We start from the raw sequence: 19,381 nt of genomic DNA, 5'->3' as shown, positions 1-19,381 counted from the left end.
TTTCAAAGATTAAATAAAACTATTATATTAAAATATATCAACTCATACTACACAAAATGCCCTAGACACGGGCATTCAGTTAGCGACACCCAGAGTATTGGAGCATGGAGAGGTGGAGTGGCAGCCAGCGGCGCAAAGTCCTCTTGCGGGGACTGGGTTCAGCGCTCAGCACTCATACCAGGCAGCCCACAATTCTCTGTGACTCCAGTTCTAGGGGGTCCAGTACCACTTACACATAGCTAAAGATAGTAACTCTCTAAAGATTATTAATACCATGGTTACACTCTCAGCATATCTCTATTACTGATGGAGATTTTGATAGACATTAATGTTTTGATTGCTATTTGATTTTAGTAAATTATTAAATAAAGCTCATCTATAAAAAAAAACAGAAAGAATTTAGTACTTCTCCCATACAGGCATACTGATTATCTAAATGTAAATAATTTCCAGAAACATAAATTATAGGCCACAGTGTTCTTTGTTGATAAATTCACCAAGTTCCCTAAACACCAGGCTGTGTCCTGGGCATTGGCAATTCAGCAGCAAATAGAAGATTATAAACGGCTTTGCCCATATGACACTTTCATTCCAGATCTACAGTGAATCCAAATATTTAACAACTGCCATCTCAACTTTCCTGCAGGTTCACTGACATAATCCATCTGTCTCTCATCACAGAAGTTCTTCAGCTGTGGAGAGCTGAAATTAAGTGCTTTGGCAACTTGGTATGTGACACAAGTCAGCTTCCTTGCCCTGGGTACCTAAGCATACAGCCTCAGATGTCCCACCCTTCCGGTCTCTGAGCCCCTTAAACAAGGACCCAGTTAGACTCTGAATGCAGCACAGGCATAAGTGGAGCCCAGAGACTCACGGGAGAGAAAGGATGTTCTGTGATCTTTCTTGAGTGGATCAGAGGTGCTGAATACCTTACATGTCGCAGGGACAAACTCGACCTGGAGTCCACGAGCTTGTGAGAGCCGAGATTTGCTGACATCCAGTCCTTCTCTGAACACCACACCACCTCACCCTTTGAAGAATCGCTAGGTGCCATCCAACCTGAGTTCCTGTTCCTTTATTCATGCATTCTGGTGCTTTGATGTAGAAACATCTGCCAAGGCCACAGGTTAGGTAAAGCAGCTGCTCCTAGACAGTACGTCAAAGCAGCCAAAATGTTCAAAAATCTCCTATCAGGGGTCTTTCCATATCTGATGCACAAATCTATGAAATTAAAATTATAGCATCGACAGATGAGGTTTCTACTTGAACCGCACTAATTTACAGCAATCGTATCTTGTAATGGAAAAGGCATAAATCTTACTACAACCATAGTTTCCAGAAAATGTATAGCATTCTTCCAGGGTCTGGAGTGGAAAATGCTAAAATGTTTTGCAAACAAATCATTAATCCAAGGAAAATAATACCTTTGGGAAGGGCCAATTAAAATATGAACCAAACAAGAAATATTAAGTAAGAACATCTCAACCCGTCAACAACAGAGCAGATCAGCCATCATTCCCTTCCTTGCTCAGCAGTACAGTGGAGTATCATCCAAGAGACCACAGTCATGTCCCTGTAGCGGACATCTATCATATATGGAAGAAGGGATTTCTACATTCTGCCAGTTAGGTCTGAATATCATCCTATTAACTATCTCTGCCTTCTACCCATGTATAGAGGTCTTAGCTCTTCTGACAGCTATCTTGTTCTTAGCCTGTGCCACAAGTTTGGCTGGCTGAAAACTACAGAAGGATGAAAGAATGAGAATATTCCCCGAAAAACTCTTTTACCTAAACATTGCTCCCCAAACTGTTTACTAAGACACCTGGGATATCAATAGAGTGCCAAAATAATACTTCAGGATATATTAAATTTTGAGCAAAGTGTAGTGGTGTCGGACATCTGTAGGATACCGTGACAACTGCTGGCCTAGCGCAGTAGTTGCTGTGATGGCATCAGAGACTTGAAAAACTGCTTCCTGGTGTAGTGTAACAGTTTCTCTAGAAATGAAAAAATTGCATCCTAGAGGAAGCTCCTTAAGCAGAAAGGCAAACAACTCAAAATAGCTTCAGGAAGTCCCTGAAACTAACTAGATTCACTAGACCCCTCCTTGCTAGGCTAAGAAATAAAAGCTGGGGGAGACCCTCCCTTAGACAGAGCGAAGCCAAGCTGCAAATAAGGCTCTCAAGGAGAAAACCTACAAAGAAGACTCAGACCATGTCAGCTTTGTGGAAAAAGGAAAGGCCAGCTGAGCAGCCTGGAAGAGACTTAGAGCAACTGAGGCACCTGGAAAGAACACTCTCCAACCTGCTGAGCTGCCGCAGGCTGTGCAGTATGCTCCAGGTTCCCAGTTAGTGTGAGCTGTCACCCAGCCTGGGGTAGGCCTTGGTGATACAGCTGTCTCAGAATCATTTCTGCTCCAGCAAGTAACCCTCACCCATGTTCCTGTCAGTAACCCCAATAAAACTTATTGGTTCACCAAATTGGACTTTGGTGGCATCTATATACTTCGGTCTGTCGTGGGCTCACTATCTGGGAGGAGTAGACATGTTTGTTGCATCTCCCCAGGAAAAGTTTTGGAGCCAGTTCTGGCAAGTTTCTGTAATAAAAAGAAATCACAGCACATAATGAGGTGGTAAGGGCTAATTCCATCCCTAAGGGCTGCCACCTCCCATTATTAAGGAATTGCTACAGAACATACAGAACAGTGACCTCAGACTGATAACTTTCCTTTTCTTTTTTCAAACAGCCATTAAGTTATTAGGACATAAAATCTTATGCCTTACAGATTTGATTACACAATTTTAAAAACAGATCTTTCCTCCTCCTCCTTCTCCTCCTCCTCCTCCTCCTCCTCCTCCTCCTCCTCCTCCTCCTCCTTCTCCTCTTTCTTCTCCTTTATTTATTTTCGAGACATGGTCTCTGTGTAGCTTTGGAACCTGTCCTGGAACTCACCTTGTAGCCCAGGCTGGCTTCCAACTCACAGAGATCCACCTGCCTCTGTCCCCCAAGTGCTGGGATTAAAGGTGTGCATAACTACTGCTTGACCAGATTTTTTTTTTATTTGAGAAATATTGTTAAAGTCAGTGAGATGCTATGGCTGCATGAACCAGGACATTTAAGAACTTCCAACTTATGAAACCTCTTGATTCATCCTCAAAACAGGGCAAAGAATAAGAGAGTTTCATTTTCAAGCAGCAGAACTTGGCCAGGGACATCTGTTCCTGGACTTGCCCCTCATGAAGTCCCGGCAGCCCCCGTAATCACGAGTCTACACTGTGTCTCCATGTGTGACCTTTGCTTCTGGAGGTGCCAAGGGTTGGAGGAAGAGAGACTGAAATATATACTCACTATAGCCTGCAGGCTAAAGGATGTTTTCATAGTTGTGAAACTGCAAATTTTCATTACAGACTCCTAAGTATGGGCTATTCAGAATAAATCACTCTGATGGCAAACAAGCGTTCAGAGTAGCTCGGTGATAGCTACATTAGCTCCCTTTCAGCCCTTTGTATTCATTCAGTGTTTCCCCACCTGAGCTCTCACCGTAGAAGATTAGACAGGAGCTTCGCTCGGAGCCAGACATCGTAATTGTAAAGCGAGATTTAAGGATGCTGATTTCACTGGGGGCAACGACTGTATCAAACAGATAGGGGTATACAACAGCCTGTTCCTATTAGTGTCGGGGGGGATGTTGACTACACAGGGGAGAAATCAGGCACGGATCAAAAATATTAATATCGCAATAAAAGACAGATGGACATCACGTGACTTCAGGTGTGGCACTTGGTGAGCGGCTATCCCTGCCAATGAAATTTCTGGCTACGATGCAAACCGAAATGGAATAATGTCTTACGTGTCTAATCAAATGTGAGGAATATTCTTCCTCTAACTTTGTTTTCCATTTGTAAATTTTGACATGTGTGCAATACTTTTTGATACCATGTATCCCCCCAAATTAGCCTTTCTTATCCCTTTCTTCCTCTCTCTGGCCCCCTTCCTCCTCCCAGACAGTCTCCCTTGGATATTCGTGTTTTGTTTTGTTTTCTGTAGGTCTTCTGCAGGTAGCCACATCATTTAAAAAGAACAAAAGGTTATGTTCTTCAGAAACATCTTCCCAAAGACGAAGAAAAGCTCTGAAAATGTCTCAGATTACAGGAACAAAGAGGCACACTGGTAAAAGTCGGTACCTGATCCTGGTACTCGAAGAGAAACACACTTTGAAAAAGGTCATTAGTGCACTAATTTACAGCCCGGAACACAGACAGTTAATCAGACAAGTTTAAATAAATGCTAGATTTGCTGGGATTAAACCTGCACCGTTATTATGTGAGAGACTTGCCTTACAATTAGGGAGTACATGGTGCCTATTTAGGCTAAAGGTCTATGATGAATACACTTTTTCTCATGTGGTTTAAAATATTATCCGTGTTTTTCTGTATGTGTTATATACACGGGGCACAGGGGAAAGAACACAATGAAGGACAAAATGACATAAAATGCTGACAGTGGGTTAACCTAGGTAAAGGGCGTGAAAACTCTTTGCACTATTTCTAATTTCAGCTTTCCTATAATTTGAAACTATATCCAAAGAAAACAGCTTAAAATCAAAGTGCTGTGCATGCTGCATGTTGAGTGCAAGAGGACAAAAGTTTACCTAAAGACAATCACAACTACGTGACCTCTGACAGGAAGTTCACGGCGGCGGTACCAAACCTTATGGAGCGGATTGTCCATTCCCACCCTGTTGTATGTGCTGTATTGCGCAGCCCACAGAACTGTGAAATGAACCAGTGACGTCAAGCCTGAAAAGAGCTGTCCTGCCAAGCATCCTGACAGGAGCCATCATGGCTGCTACCCGGAAGTGAAGTAAGAATCATCCTGGTATCCCTGTGGGCAGGACCAGGTGACCTCCCAGTGATTCTGTACTGTGCTGGTGAGTTCTGCTCAGGGCTTCCAACTTTCTCTGACACCTTTGAAGCCAGCTGTATGTTGACTCAAAGGCTATATACTATGGCTTTCTGCTTCCTACTTTCCCCTTCAGCCCTGGGAAGCTGCAGCCACAAAGTCGTCCTTAAAGGACAATGGCTTGTTCCATGAAGTACTCTACATTTCTTTGTGGGTTCTAGACACGGAGTGTTAGATCCCAACACTGAAAACGCCACCTGGAGCTAAAAGCCACCTGTAGCCCCGGTTGGTTGGCCTAACTCACCACTACACAGTTCCTAGGAACTTGGCTTCAGCACCCTGGGTAACGGAGGCCATTTCTTCCCTCCAGGTTTCTCAGTCTTGTACTGAAACAAAGCTCCTCCCCTGTCTCCCCTCTAGGATGCTCCTTGAAGACAAGTATGTACAGGACAGTGTCTGCTGCAGTTGACACCCAGGTTCTTTTGGTTTAAAGTTCTGAATAAACAGAGTATCTCAAGTGTGTGAGCACGAAAGGGTAAGGGAGGAATCCACCATCTTTCTGTCTTTGAAGAGGGAGAGAATTCACTGGAGCATGAATTCTGCTTGGTCTTCAGATGTTAGGGGGTGGAGGATCAGAAAAGCAGAGTGGCAGCCACTAGAGAGACCTTTGACCTCTCCCAGCGCTCAGGCCAAAAGGGTGATCCTCAGACTTCAACTGTCTCCACCAAACCTCAGAGTGCAACCAGTTCCTGTCTCCTCCTGCCTTATATCCCTCCCTCTGCTGAGCCTTATCACTCCTGTATCCACCCCTCCTAATGCTGGGATTAAAAGCATGCACCACCACTGCCAGGCCCCACGTGCTGGGATTAAAGGTGTGTGCCACCACTTCTTGGCCTCTAGTGGCTTAGATCTGGGCTCTGATCCTCAGGCAAGCTTTATTTGTTAAAACACAAACAAGACATCACTACAATTCACATCAAATAAGTTGATATTCATGAAAACTTATGGCAGGCTTACTGTGTGCCACGTATTTTCCACCCGGGACTCCTTGGTTGTTACAATTCTAATTCAGTGCTCTTTGCAGATATAGATGCGGCCATGTAGAAGATTTAAAGAACACATACTGGCTTCCATGGATAAAAAGGGCTAGCAGGGTGGGTTCTAGAACTCTGGAGAAGCTCAATTGTCTCTCAGAGCAACCAAACAATGGTCACAGCATCAATCTACCAATGTGCTGAGGTGCAAAAGGGCAGGGACAGGCTCCCTACTCAAGGAAGCAAAACTTTAGTCAAAAGCAAATGATGGGGAAATACTTCGGTGAGGCCCTAAAGGGAGAAAACTTCTCAAATGCATCTTACAAGGACACCAACCAGCACATATACAACCTTAGTGCGCATTATTTCTGGATTTGTTTTTCAGCATGAAACAATTAAATAATATGATTCAAAATATAGTACACAGAATAACCAAATATTACTTCCCTGGTGCAATCTTTACTTTGTCAACATTAAGTAACTTTCTTTTATCTCCAGTTTTTCTTATTATCTTATTCAAAAAAGAGGCATAAAGAAAGCTATTATCAAAAGAATCGTGAGAAAACAGACCCTGCTTGAAACTGATTGAAGGTTCCAGTCCTTCCTTGTGCATTTTACCACCTTCCCAATTAGAGGAGCAGAAGGCCCAACTCATGACTCATCCCTAGTTAGCATTCTGCACCGAGGATTTGGCAAACACCTCCTCTGTTCTAGGCCTCATGCTTGGCTCTAATGATGTAGCATTGTACCAACATGGTCCCTCACCCTCAAGACCTCACAGCTAATAAAACAGAAAAACCAAAACAACAGCAACAAAACCAAATGGCGTGAACAGTATCACATGGCAATTGACTTACCAGGGCAAGTTAGCCCAGAAGCCTGTTGCCACGTGCCTCCTGCCTTCTGCTTTCCTGATCACTCCAGTCCTTACTGCCCTGGGCTGCATGCAGCAAGGCCCTCTTCAACTCCTCCTTCCGGTACCCACGTTTCTCTACTATCTAGTCCCCCTCCTCTGTCCCGCTGTCACAGTGGCCTTGATTTATACAGCACTTGGTCAGATGTCCAGAGGTGCCCTCACTCCCGGGGCTACCTTCGAGGCCTGATTTCTACGCAATCCCAGTGCTTCATTGTACCCATCACATCAAATCTCATGCCATTCCCTAACACTGTTCTCTACGCCCAGCCAATGCCTTGTTCTTTCTTTCCATGGAAACTTCTTTCAGCTTACTGATTGGACAATTTCTTACTTATTCTCAAAGATTAAACTCAAGCAGTCTTGTCTCCTTGGGAAGGTGGACATGGGTACCCAGCTAATAACATCCAAGTATAGCCTTCAATCCAGCATCAAACCGTGACTCAAATTAGGACAGAAGCAAATTTTCGAAATTTGCTATAGGAAAGGGATTTAATTTAGTTCATTGCAAGGAAGTTACCATAAAAGTTAAATATTTTAAAACAAGTGATAGTGTTTGAATCAATCGCCATAGTCACGAGGAAGACCATCTCACACACTCGGGACAAAGATGACTACTGTATTTGCACGCTTCTGAAAGTTAGAAGCCCATCTGATGGGACAAATCACTCCTGCTCTAAATTTTGCTTAAGTATGAGATTCTTAAATTTCCCACCACTTTTGTGGGATAGTTCCCTAGTAAATTCCTTTTTTTCTGAGATGGTACAGGCACTAGTTACCAGTCCTAACGAACAACCTGACTTTGATCCCTAGACCCCATGTGGAGGATTATAACCAACTCTGGCAAGTTGTCTTTTGACCTCCACACATATGTGACACACACACACACGCACACACACACACAGAGAGAAAGAGAGAATAAATGTAATAAAAATTGAAAAAGAAATAAAAGCATAAATTAACTTTCTGCTTCCTGAAACCAAAACCACTAAATGATATTTGATATTTTATATTGCTAAAACATAAAAAAATGAAAACTGACCATCATGACGCAATTAATAAGTGACCCTAAAAGAAATTTCAAATTCTGATTAACAGAAAGGAAAAGCCAGAACCTCAGGGTAAAAGGCTTTCCATGGAAGGAACCCAGCTCTGTGTAAACAGCACATACTTTTTTCGTTCACCACAATGGCTGAGACCTTCGCCACAGACCGCCTTCCAGTCCAGGGACCAGCACTGGGTGACCACAAAATGCTTTGAAAGCCAAGCCCCCCGAAGACCTCTCTGTACTAGTTGAGTGCATTGTGTATGACTCTTAATGAAACACTGAAGTAGAAATAGTAAGTTCTATTTCAGTTTGAAGTATATTTCTTAAGGAACGTTGGAGAACAGTTTAAGTCCCATCTTGATTAGATGTTTTGCCAAACAGAAGGGATAGATTTATGTATGACTTATTTGTTTGCCTATTTATTTATTTCTGGGAGGCAGACTTGCCTTTACAATCACGTTTGTAATACGAAAAAGCCTAACTATTCAGTAAGAAAAGTATCATCTTCTCACCCACCCCACATTCTAAGGTGTTCACCCCACCTCATCCTGTCTACACTACTCCAGCAGACTCTGGCTCTCCAACTCTTCTCTACCAACATGTTCCTCATCTGACTGGATTCTGGTTTTGCTGTAAGTTCTGCAGGAAAGATAGTGGACCAGGAACTTTGAGGAAAAAGAACAGCTTCCTAAAGGTTACTGGGCATTCTGAGTGTGAGTCACACTTTCACGGCACAGTTTTCCACAAAACTCAGAGACCAGTGTAATGAGAAGGGGAAGCAGGAAACAAAGACAGAAATAGCTCCCTTCTTGTGAGATATTAAATCACATCTTGAAATCTATTTGTCATGCCCCCTACTAGTGACAGAACAAATACTTCTGCTCCTGGTTATCAAACTATGCTTATTATTCTTTAGTTAGCAAAAAAAGTGATATGCTTCATTATGATACTTTAATACAAACATCCATAAATTTTATAGACTTGTTCTTACTCAGTTCCCCGCCTTTCTCATGTCAGTCCCCGTCTTCCTTCTGCTTTCATGTCACACGTCCCCCCCTTCTCTAATACACACACACATAGAGACACATACACACACACTGAAGATCTCTTCCTTTGCTTTTTTGGTCTTCATTCCATTTTTCTGCTATGTACACATGCATACATGTGTGTAAGCTCTAGAGTCTGCAGATAAGAGGAATGTGGTATCTCTCTTTCTAAGCCTAGTATCTCTCTCTCTCTCTCTCTCTCTCTCTATATATATATATATATATATATATATATATATATATATCTGTCTCTTGGTTGTTTGAGACAGGGTTTCTCTGTGTGTAGCCCTGGTGGCGCCAAAACTTGCTGTGTAGACCAGACTGACATTGAACTCACATAGATCCACTTGCCTCTGCCAAATACTAGGATTAAAGGAGTACACAGCACACGCAGTCACTTCTTTCCTGAAAGTAGTTTTAAAATGTCATGCAAGTGTTTGTAGATGAGCTTTATGACCCTGTTATCTTTGATGAAAAAGATGAGGGGAGAGAATGCCTCAAAAATCACATCTTATCTGAGAAAACAAAATAATCGATAATAAATAAGAAAAGGAACAGGGTCTAAAATAAAATTCAAAGATCTTACCAATGGAATTAATTGTATGAAAAATATGTAGTATATTTAAATTTAAAGATAAATTTATTTGCTTAAAGAAATAAAGCTACAAGAAAGAAAAGAGCCCTATCAAAGAAACAGCTTTCTCTTTGTTTTTCTTTAAAGGGTATTACAATTTTTATTAATTGTGACAAACTATATGCAGCATAAAATTGACCATTTTAGCCATCTATAAGTTGAAGAGTATAAACCACATCCACAGTTTGAGGTACCAAGCATATTCACTATAACCAATCTCCTGACCCATTCAATTAAGCAACTCCTCATTCTCCCTGCCTCTGGCAATTGCAACCTGCTCTCTGTCAATATGGCTATTCTAGGTTCCTTATAGCTGCGCAGCATCATATCCAATCTGTTGCCTTCTTACTGGCTTGTTTCACTTAGCATAATGTCTGCAAGGCTCATCCATGGTTTAGCATGTGTCTACTCCTTTTAATAATTCCCCAATGTGAGAGCAGACCATACGTTATTCATCTGAAAATAGATCTTGGGTTGTCTCCACTTTCTTTACTTCCTTTTAGACATGTTTAGCTCAGAAGCTCTGGAACTGGGCTTAGGTTGCCTTGTTCTAATATCTAGGCTCCCATGAAGGGATTTAAAAAAAAAGAAGAAGAAGAAGAATGGAAGAGGCCAGGTGGGCATAGTACCAAACCAAGCAAACGAAAATGCTGACAGTGCCAGGCTCCGAAGAGAATTTTCACAACCATAAATCATCCTCAGACAGATCTCAACTGATATCCACTAGATCCTGGAAACAGAGACTGTGTCTCTTCTGAGGTTGATGGTGCCCAAACTATGCTAATAATGAGTAGATGAATATCCACAACAAAAATACGAGAGATGCAACAGCCATACCCACAGGGGATTTTCAAAAGGAAAGGTTCATGTCACAACCTCCATCACTTCTTATCAGCTGAGTCCCAAGGGAGACCAGACAGTGAGAAGATAAAGAGGGAGGGGGGAAGTCCCACAGATAGGAAACATCAGAGCAACCCCTGAAGATGAGAGTGAAGTACGATCTCCACAAACCCAAGCTGCTAAACTCTGAAAGTCTTCCTCTACTGTTCCCTCCCTTACTTTTCGAGATAGGGTACTTCATTAAACCTAGAGCTTGCTCTTTTACTAGACTCTCTACCCAGGAAGTTCTGGGGTGAGAGCTACACAGTTTCCCGCCTGGCTTGCATGTGGGTGCAGAGGATCCACACTGGGAGACAGTGCCACAAGCCCTTCACCCACGGAGCCATCTTCCCAGGACCACCTTTGTCATTAGCAACAATGTCATCATGAAGTATGTAGTAACCCTTACTCCTAACATCCACTTTGTTTTCCACTTTATGCTGCTTGGTAGTTGGGGGGTTTTGTTGTTTTATTTTTTTTAACTTGTAGAAGACTAGCAAAGACTTACAAGGTTAGATATCTACAAACAAAATCGCTGTTCTCAAGAAGCCACTGGAAGAGCTGACCCACTGAAACGAGGCAGGACAGGATGAGCTCAGAACAGCACTGTGTACACAGTGAGAGGGTGTGCCCATGAACAGAATGTCAACGGATGTGACATAGAGTAGACACTCCCTCCGGACTGAAACATTCCCTCCTGGAGGGAGGAGAAAGACTCGGAAAACTTACCAGTCTTGGGAAACACAGAAATGTTAAACTTCACAAGGGCCCCACCATAAGGTTACAAAAACAAAGCAGTAAGCAATTGCTGAGAGAGAGGAGACTCTTCCATGGAGACTGCCACTTGTGAGGGGAAACCCCCAGGATGTAACTTCTGTGAGTCATCACTCTTCCTGGGATAGTGATGGAGCGCCATGTGAGTCACCCATGGTCCTGTATGTGACCACTCATCCTTATTCCCGTAAGTGACCCCAGTAAACTCACTGGTTCACCAAGCAAGACTGAGGTGGGATCAGTTCAATGGTCTGTCATTGTTGCTTTACCTGGGGTGAACAGATGCTTGCTAATGTCTCCTTAGGAAAAGACAGAGCAAAGACATCAGGGAAATTCAATGAGAGGAGACATGTTCAGGAGTGAGCTATTCCTTCATTAAACCTTTCCATCCACCCATTCACCCCTTCACTGCAGCTATGGCCTGGCTGTCAGAGCTAAGCCGTGTCAGTGCAGGATGCTGTGCTGTGTGGGCCGCCGTGGAAGGGAGCTTGAAAGCATGAGTGAGAGCTTCCTGAGGAGATGACAGCAACCTGGCAGGATGACTGGCGTGGAGGTCATCAGCTCCAAACAGTCATAGTGAGTAGGGGAGGAATGGACAAGCAGGGGTCAGAAGGTGGGAAGACGAGAGCAGTGTGACCAAGGGCATGAAGGTGTAAGCAGGGTTTGAAGAGCAAAGCTCTTCCTTAAACAAGAAGGAAATTATGGGTATAGAAATGCAGATGCAGGAAATCCATCAGTGAACGGCAGTCAGCACCAAGTAAGGATAAAACTGTGGCAAGGGTTATTCACTGAGAAGGGACCACCTTGAGGCAGGCTCCCGGATGAAGACATGTAGGACTTAATTATGGTTTGACTGTGCAGCGGCCCCATCAGCTCGTGTGTTTGGATACTAGGTCCCCGACTAGTCGGATCCTTCTAGAAAGGTCCCACCTCCTGCCCCCTGCTCTTGTCCATTCCTCCCTACTCACTGTGACTGTTTGAATCTGTTTCCTGCACACTATTCTTCCTATGGGGGCGTTGTCATTTTGGTGAGGCTGTGGGATCTTTTTGCTACAGAATCTTGATTTTGATCTCTGGTGTGGGGTTTATGAATTAGAAATCCCTCAAGTTCCTGCCCCCTGCACTTCCTGACTGCCCCTATGATGGAGCCATCTACTTCACACTCCTTCCACGCAGCCGTAGCATCTTCCACCACCGTCCCTGTGCCACCACGACAGACTATGTCCAGAGCAATGTGCCAGCACCAATCCCTCCTCTCTGAAGATGTTCAGACAGTTATTCCATCACCACAGCAAGAAAAACAATATAGGACACAAGGATATTTCTACTGTAAAACATGAATGGCTATTAAACGTCTGAAACAAGAATTACCCCTTTGCACACAGGATTCCATGTTGTCCGGTCCTATGCTATAGGAAGCACCTGCCCATCACTACTGCAGATGTTCAAGCTGGAGTCAGGACAGTTGAAGTCCAGAGCAGCTGGCAACTCTCCCAAGCTAGCACTCACCTAGCAGGCTTCCTGGCTCCTGGGCGATATCTCCCTGGTGCTGTACTAGATTTCAACAGAATTAGAACAGCTGTTCATATCCGATGGACATCCTACAGCCCACCCTCTGCCACCCGGGCCCTGCCCTGTCTTACTACCACAACAGATTTAAAACACAGACATCCCCTAGCTCGGCATCTTCCCCACATAGGCTATGATCAGCTTTTGATTACTTCTCCTGCTAATTTTCACCTTGGATCCTTCTTGCCATCATCTCAAGGTTTTAACAGTGATGGCACAGGTGATTTTTAAATGAAAGTATTTTCTTTTACTCCATCCAAGCCATTGTTGAAAACATTAAGCATCCTAAAACTCAAGATGGGAGCCATTCTCTGTGCCGTGAAGTTGGCCCCCGGCAGTCTCCACAGCCCCTTGACTTTGCTACTGGGAGAAGAGTTCGTGAAGAAGTAATCTTATTTATTGTGCTCATACAACTCCCTTCTGGCTGAGGTTGTGTATATGTTTTCTACTATAAACAACTCAGATATGGTCCCTTTTTAAAGCCCCATATTTTCTATCATCTTCATACAAAGGCAGTTCATTAATGTAAAACCAAGGAAGGCACCTTAACCTCTACTCTTTTATCTTAATCAGGATAACAGTGCTAGAAACCTGCCCTCCCCCATTCTCAATAATGGAAAATTACGAACAAAAGCTTAAAAGCTTTTACCTTAAAGCGTGTTAAGGGAAATAGCAATTTTCTAAGCTGAAGGTGTCTTCTGGCACAGTTCAGCGGCCTTCATTTCTGTCTACTTTCCATCTGCATATCTAGAGAACCAAAAGAAATGTTCCAGGTGCACAGCTTCCCGCTCACTCCGCAATGCCAATGTTGTCTCAGCGGCTCTTGTTTAGACTGAGGAGGACCTCCTGTAGCCCAGGCTAGCCTGGACCTTGCGAGGCTGTTAAGGATGACCCTGAACTCCTAATTCTCCTGCCTAAGTTTCTGAAGTTCTGAAATTATATTTTATAAAACGTTACTCTTGCCAGTGGTAATTAAATGTCTTATAGCAAAGAAACCAAAAATTATTGGTTAGAAGAGCAAAACAGGCTTTCGGGGATTTTGCAGTATGTATTCATAAAGAAACCATTCTCAGATAGTTCCACTGAACACCCTCAGGGACGTGACAAGGGGGGATTCATCTTGCCAAACCATTTTACTTTAACAATTATCACTGTGCCCATTTGGTAGCAAGACGAATATTTCAGAAAGGTTAATATCCTGTCTCAACTGTGTTCCTGATGAAGTGGATAGTATTTTTCATATATAAAGAAATACAAAGTCCTTCTAGCTCTGCTGTTGATTGACACTCTAGGAAGACAGAAACAGCAAAAGAGTTTTGACAGTGAAACAGAGATTAGAGCCAATGGATGAGAAGATTCAAAGCAAAGTAATTGTGTTACTTAAAAAATATTGAAACCTTGAAATAACTTTTCATTAATGTAACTATTAAAAGTTAAGTGAATTGAACACAGGCTGGGAGGTCCCAATGGTGCAGACCATATAAGGTATATTTTCTAAGTCACCTGTGTTAAACAGACCACTTACCTGCATGAATGAGGGCTTCATAAGTCCTTCAGTGGCTAAAAAACGATCCTGGCTTCTCTCCTTGTAATGGAAACAAGTCTGAAATAGTAAGAAGAAAAGAAACAGGAGGTAACCCCTGTAAATTTCCATGCTTTATATATAGGTGAGATTTAATAACGGCAAGATGCCAGTGATTTAGTATTTAATTCACAATTCATCTGGACATATTATCCCACCCCAAATCAGTAGAGTATCCCCCCTTCTTCTTTTAATAAGTAAATGAAAAAATAATGTTTGTTTTTAAAAATGAAACCATCAACATTTAAACGCGCGAAAGCCCCGCTGAGGAAAGAGGAAGGCCAAACACCTCTCTCCCACGTGGAAAAGAACAACCCCAAACAAACTAACCTCGGCAGAAAGAAAGACACACAGCTTCTGGGCTCGCACATCTGCTTCTGTTGGTGACTGCCCTGGAGTCGCACTGGGCTTCCAGTCAGGGTCCAGGGAGAAAGTACCGCCCCCTTCTGCTTAGCACCGCTCAGCGCCACCGCTGGGGGGAGAATCCATGCAATGAAGTGTTAACAGTAAAAGAGAAAAATCCTCATCTGAGTTTTCGTGAGGAGGGGAGAAGCCGCACGCTACAAGGGTTTCCATTCGGAGTCGTACAGCCACTGCCCACCACAGCTCTGAACAGCACCAACCCAGGCTGCCGCAGAGTCCACAGGGGTTACTACGCGCTGGCGGGATGGAACTCTGCCACGGAGCCCAGAACGCTGGAGAAAATGGACTGGGTGTTGTTGATAATCCAAGCTCCCCACCCCCACCCGAGGGCAGGAACCCCTGCCCAGCCCCCGCTCTCCACTGCCATCTTGCCCTTGGTAAGTTCGTGGTGGGGTGAGTTACGAATGGACCCCACACTGTCCCATGCCTTGAGGAAAAAAAAAAACAGAAGTCAGCTAAGATACAAGTAAAACGTGAAAGATGTACAGGTTAAAGACTCCTTGTAAGGAAGATTCTAGTAAGGCTCAAAAGCCCTCTTGTCAAGCCTGTAATAACTGTTTCCAATGAACTAACTTGGGGCTCACTTTCCCCAAGAATTTGCCTTATTTTTATCCCATCTGTCCCATAATTCAAGTAATGGGCATACTATGTCCATGTGAGTGTATACACTACCATTTCTATGTCATATGAAGGAATAATAAAAGTCCAATGTGGTTTATTCAAGGCCAAAGGAAAGATTGATAAGCCACTCAAGTCTACGGGGTTGCTATCTGGTCCCCCCTGTCTCCATGGGGACAGCCTGGCAGCAACGAAGTTTGAAGGTTTGTCTCTGACTTGTTGGCGTTAAGAAAGCCAGTAGACATGTGGTGTTTTCTATCCACAGTCTCTCACCCGGGTTCGCTGTGGGTTTAGCAATGAAAGTGGGTTGTCAGCTTCCTGGGGGGCAAATCTCCAGACCTCCAAAGTGGAGACTAGGGCAGAGCAGCCCGCTTCAGCACCGCCCTCAGAGCCCACGTCCCCCTCTGCCAGCCTAATTAATCTATGTCTAAATGGAGCTGCAGTTGGCAGACAGGCAGCGGTGTCAGCGTGGAATAATCGCTTGGACCTGAATCTGAGTTGTTTTCCACCCCTGACAACAAATAATGTTACTTCCCAGCCCGCAGGCCAAGAGCTGAAATGGGTTTATAATTTGCCTTCCAATCAATCTCTCATTCTCTCAGCCCCTTAAGTTTTCTGTCTTTCAGCGTGCAGGGGACAGCTTTGGAGACTCAATCACCGGCCTGGTCTTTATTGATATCCTTAATGAATATTCTTTGCCTTCTAAGTAAAAAGGTGGAAGTCTGCATAATCCCAAACCACGCTGGTTTACATAATGAAAACAAATAGACTGTCAGCTCGGAGCCCTGCAAGATCATTAATAAACTCAGTCACTCCTCGCTCCTGCCAGCAGCTAGAACAGAAACCTTCAGTCACTTCCTGTGCACACAGTCGTCCACATTCAGCCAGCCCTGAGACCCTGCTACTAGGCAGGTTGAAATCAGAGGACAGCCCAGTTCCTTCCTCGGTTTCTGGGAAGAGAACTCATTAAAACTCTGCTCCTAGGCTCTGGAAAGTGAATAATCTCCTTAGTAATCCCAAGCTTCTCGTTCCTCCAAAGAGGAATCTTCCCAAGCTGGTAGAGGAAAGCACAATATAAGAATGCAGAATCGCCAGCAAAACCAAGAGCATGACCAGGGCAGAAACAAAACAGTTCAGTGAACATTTCCAGAGGATAAAAAGTAGATGTGTTAAAGAGAAGGGGTGTGTTCAACCAGACACAGGCAACGTGCCCTCTACCTCATTAGGAGGTCCTTGCTTAGGAAGCCATTCAGTAGCCTCAGGGACACTAAGGACACATGCATTATGGGTAGTGGAAGGAGATTAAGAAATCTGTATGGTTAATATATGGTAAAGGAGGTTTTAAAATTGTAATTTTCAAAGCCAAAATGCTGGAGAAAAGCAAGCTTCCCCCTTTCCATTGCTTGACACTGCCTGTGAAGGCCCTGGCTGTGATTCCGATGTGAAATGCCCTCCATTGGCTGACAAGGCTAAATACTTGGTCCCAGCTGTCAACTTTTTTTCGGAAGGCTGTGAAATTTTTAGGAAATAGAGCCTCACTAGAGGAAATGGATCACTGTGTGTGGGACCTGAGGTTTTATGGCCCAGCCCCATTTCCTGTTCTCTTGGCTTTCTTAGTGTGGATGAAATGTGACCAGCTTCTCTTGCCTGTTGCCATGACTCCCCCACCATGATTGATTATATACCTCAGACCTATAAACCAAAATAAGCCAATCTCCCTTAAATTTCTCTTGTCAGGGTGTTTTATCCCAGGAACAGGAAAAGAACTAAGACGGTCCGTCTCTTGTGCGGGTCTTTAGTAAGGGGTATAGGGTCCATAGACCAGTAGCTGCCAAAGGCCAGTGCCCAGGTAGAGATGCCACCAGCATCCAAAGACTGTCACTGAGGCCTTCAGAACACAGCCTCCCCAGGATCTACCTGATCTCTCTTTATAAGAATCTGAATTTATTTGAATCCTGAGTGACAACATTTTAAATATGGGTCAGTGGAGTTCCCTGCCTGTATGTATTGGGAGCCAGAGCTAGAAACAGGATCAGCATTGTGTGCCCAGCTTCTAAAATTATCATCTTTTTCAAAACTATGTTTCAGAAAAGAAAGCACGCTGGGACACTAAGCATTGCAAGAAACTTGTGACCATACTCTCGACTGCATTCCTTCCACACTGAATAACTGACTGTAAATGGTGCATTTCAGGGCAGAGCTGATTTCCAAAGCCATGACCCCCACTCCAAGGGGCGACTCTTTTGTCATTCTCTGAAATGAAAAAAAAAAAAGATGAAACTTGTGTCCCTGATCCCAGAAAGCGCAGACACACATTTAAAAAAAATCTTCTTCATAATCCTTCCACTGAAGTGTGCCACACTTATTTCCTTTGCTTCTGTTTCTCACATTGATCGATGGAGATAAACAATTATGCTGCTTAATCATCTGCTGTTCCTTTAATGCACACAGCGTTAGGTAGGAGCCAGATAAACGGCCTTGAGAGCGCTTACTGCCTTGCAAAGGACCACATTCAGTTCACAGCACCAATCTGGTGACTCACAATCCTCCGCAGCTCCAGTCTAGAGAATTTCATACCCTCCTCTGGCCTCTGCAGGCACCAGGCATACACAGGGCACACAGAATTTGAGCAAACCATTAATGTATAGAAAATGAAAATGTTTCAAATCACATGACAGCTAGAAACGCAAACACTGCGGGGGGAGGGGCCCTGTGTGCATAAACAGATACTAATGAAACCACAGTCCAAGTTGTAATTAGTTTTCTGAAGAAATTAAGTTCTTCTGTTTGCTTTAGTTAGGACCAACAACAATCTTTCTCCCAAATCAGTTAAGATACAGCAGGGTAACTCCAGACAGCTCTTCCTTCTAAAGAGAGCTGCTTCCCAGCAGGCAGTCTGGAGCACCATAGCTATAGTCACATGTAGTCTTTGTGCTAGACACCTCCTTCCAGGGAATGCTTCTGGCTGGCTCCGCTCAGTTTGATGGCATCCAAAATGTTAGCGAGGCATGAACAATGCCCCAGGGAAATCAGCACCATTTAATCCCATCCAGAACCAGAGACCTGGCCTGTCCTTTTTAGTAAGTGACTGACTATGGCTTTATGCAAGTCCTAAGCATCTGTGAATGCCCAGTCAAGTTCTGTGAAATGGGGAGATAGGATATCAGTGAGGGCATGGAAGTCTTGCCTGTTGATTCCTAGTCCAGCTAATAATTCTTGTCTACATTAGTTACAGAGGGGAGCAAGCTGTAAGAACAAGAGAGATGCATGGTAGTATGGCTTACCTGTGATGACTAGGAGAGGGGGACTCGAACACGTAGGTTGTGGACTTTCTGAGTGTAATGATTTATAGATTCACTAATGTAGAGTAGGCCATCCTAACACATTTTTCCATTGACCAAATATACCTCTCAGGGTGGGCTTTCCCCATTTCACAAAGACAAGTCATCCCACAGAAGACACAGTGACCAACAACAACTCGTTTGGCATGCAATGGCCCAGGCAACAGAGATGACCCAAAGAAAACAAAATACACAATGCACACAGATAGAGCACCAATACAGCAGAGGGGACAATGGGGAGACCCAGTGCTGGCTGGGGTCACAGTCTGCCAGGCCAACACTTCAGAGACTGTTCAGCTGACAAAGTATTTGCCATGTTAGCATAAGGACGACTTTAAATCCTCAGCACACACACAAAGGCTAGGTGTAAGCTCATGTGCCTACAATCCTGGCCCTGGAGAGACAAAGGCAAGAGAATCCCTGCAGCTTGTTGACTCCAGGTTCCATGAGAAACCTTATTTTAAAAATTCAAGTAGAGAGGTATTGTGGAAGACACCCAACATTGACCTCTGCCTTCCACAGACAGCTGGACCGCCATACATACACATCAGACATAGAAAATTACGAAACAAACACTAAAAGTCAAAGCAGTTTCAGGTTTGCCATTAGGTATTC

The 19,381-nt window shown here is 43.8% G+C and overlaps 1 protein-coding gene across 1 annotated transcript in view; it reads right to left on the bottom strand.

The window, feature by feature from the left end:
* The window catches only part of Csgalnact1 (chondroitin sulfate N-acetylgalactosaminyltransferase 1), a 307,224-nt gene that overhangs the window by 157,978 nt on the left and 129,865 nt on the right, over positions 1-19,381 (bottom strand). The window contains 2 exon segments of the mRNA XM_042054957.1: positions 14,328-14,405; positions 14,715-14,856. The gene's annotated coding sequence lies outside the window, so the exon portion shown is untranslated.

The sequence above is a fragment of the Arvicola amphibius genome, chromosome 4 (assembly GCF_903992535.2).
Source record: "Arvicola amphibius chromosome 4, mArvAmp1.2, whole genome shotgun sequence".
NCBI lineage: Eukaryota > Metazoa > Chordata > Mammalia > Rodentia > Cricetidae > Arvicola > Arvicola amphibius.
The sequence above is the reverse complement of the archived record's forward strand: the minus strand, read 5'-3'. Positions and strand labels throughout refer to the sequence as shown.